We start from the raw sequence: 2,408 nt of genomic DNA on the forward strand, positions 1-2,408 counted from the left end.
GCACTGTGGGTGTACCTACACAACATGGACTGCAGCGGTTCAAGGAGGAAACTCACCACCACCTCCTAAAGGGCAACTAGGGATGGGTAATAAATGCTGGCCCAGCCAGCGAAGCCCACATCCTGTGAATGAATAAGAAAAAAATCTCCAGGCCCCATGAAGTCTCATGGCATCAGATCAAATGTGGGCAAGGAAACCTCCTGTTGAACATTACTTGGAGGAAGCACTGAGGGTGGCAAGGGTACTGAATGTACTCTGGGAGGGGTCTTCAATGTCCATCACCAAGAGTGGCTCGGTTGTGCCACTGCAGACTTAGCTGCTCGAGACCTGAAAGATGTATCTGCTAGTCCGGTTCTGTAGCATGTGGTGAGGGAACCAACAAAAGGGAAAAACAAAATACTGCAGATGCTGGAAATCTGAAACAAAAACAGAAAATGCTGGAAAAACTCAGCAGGTCTGACAGTATCTGTGGAGAAAAAAAAACAGGGCTAACATTTCTGAAGAAGAGTCATATGGACTCAAAACATTAACTCTTTCCTTTTTCTCCAAAGTTGCTGTTAGACCTTCTTTCACTGTTTGACATGCAAGTAGTCCTGTATTGTAGCTTCACCAGGTTGACACCTCATTTTTAGGTATGCCTGGTGCTGCTCCTGGCATGCCCTCCTGCACTCTTCATTGAACCAGGTTTGATCCCCTGGCTTGATGGTAATGGTAGAGTGGGGGATATGCCAGGCCATGAGGTTACAGATTGTGTTTGAGTGCAATTCTGCTGCTGCTGATGGCCCACGGCGCCTCATGGATGCCCAGTCTTGAGTTGCTAGATATGTTTGAAATCTATCCCATTTAGCACGGTGGTAGTGCCACACAACACAACGGAGGGTTCCCTCAGTATGAGGACGGGACTTCATCTTCGCAAGGACTGTGCGGTGGTCACTCCTACCAATATTTCCAGCATTTTTTGTTTTTGCAACAAAAGGGAAAACCTACTAGACCTTGTCCTCACCAATCAACCTGCCGCAGACGCTTCTGTCCATGACAATATTGGTAGGAGGTGACCACCAAGATTGGTAGGAGAGACCAAGGAGTGTCTTTGTGAAGAGGAAGTCCCATCTTCACACTGAGGAGACCCTCAATTGCTCCAAGGCCACTTCAGTAGGCCTTGGGTGTCGCTAAGCACTGACCAGCAATGGCTCACTGTGGCTCCTTAGTGGCGTGTGCAGGAGCCCCAGCCACCCCTTCTTCCTGAGGTCGCTGCTCCTCCTTCTGCGCAGCCTGGCACCTCAGTCGCTCTCTGTAAGCCACGAGGCACACAGCTAGTTCACCAGGCTCCATGATCCTGATGTACTCCTCCAAAGGATGAAAGAGAGGTAGACACGTGGGTTAACTTGGGTGTACTAAGAATCTGTCCTGTTTAAGTGTGAAAAGGCCCCTTAATGCATCAAGGAGAGCTCTGCACCACTTGGATGGCCAGGGATTAGTGCGCTGCATGACTGCCTGAAATCCAACCCACCTCCACCCATTCTACCTGACCGATTGGCAGCAGCTTTGACCACTGGACTGCATGCTGTGCTCTCAGCTCAGGCATAGGCATTCTCCTAACCCGCACTACAAGGCTGTACTGTTAGCTCAAACCATGGGGGAGACTGGTCCAAACCAGGCTGGTGACATTGCAAGGGGCTGTGAGCACCTCCAGCAGTGACTGCTCCATGGCTAGTTTTAGCAAGGAGATTGTACAACATGCCCAGTCATCCAATTGTTCTGCAGTCCACTAAAATGCTCATTAGTTTGCAGTATGTGCTGGAGAGGTGAGAAGCTTTGGAACACTTGGTGGCCCCTTTGATGCTTCTGCGTTGCTTGAGTGGGCGGATAAGCTAGAGACCTGAGTCCAATCATATCAATGACGGCGCCTGAACTGTCTGAGTTGCAGAGGAATGGTCACTTTAGGTTTCCCTAATGAGTGGCCGCTTCCTTCACCCACCACCCCACCCGAATGCATGTGCGCTACATTCAATCGCAGAGCAGCCCTTGCCTCCCCACTCTCCAAGTTACCTCAACCATAGGGCTGCCCTTGCCCCCACCCCCAACTCACCTCAAGCTTGAAGTCCAACAGGTAACCCCGGCGAGCTCTGCACAATGTTACTGTGTACAAACCTCCGAGTTCCCCTCAAAGTGCAGCCTGCCAAGTGCACGCCTTTTATATGCTGTTGTGAAACACATCAGCGTGCTTTTCCGCCGATGTGGGCGGACAATCCAGCGGCAGGGGGAATGATTCCGGTGGGCAGGCCTAACAATGATATGCAGATGTATTACAATGAGGCTTCCGACGTCTGATGGTGGGAAACTCGGCCCACCGTTGACGGGCTGAGCGAGCGATCGCAAACTGATTTCATGCCATCTTGAAACCGATC

This window comes from Cetorhinus maximus, chromosome 8 (genome assembly GCF_964194155.1).
Source record: "Cetorhinus maximus chromosome 8, sCetMax3.hap1.1, whole genome shotgun sequence".
In the NCBI taxonomy this organism is placed as follows: Eukaryota; Metazoa; Chordata; class Chondrichthyes; order Lamniformes; family Cetorhinidae; genus Cetorhinus; species Cetorhinus maximus.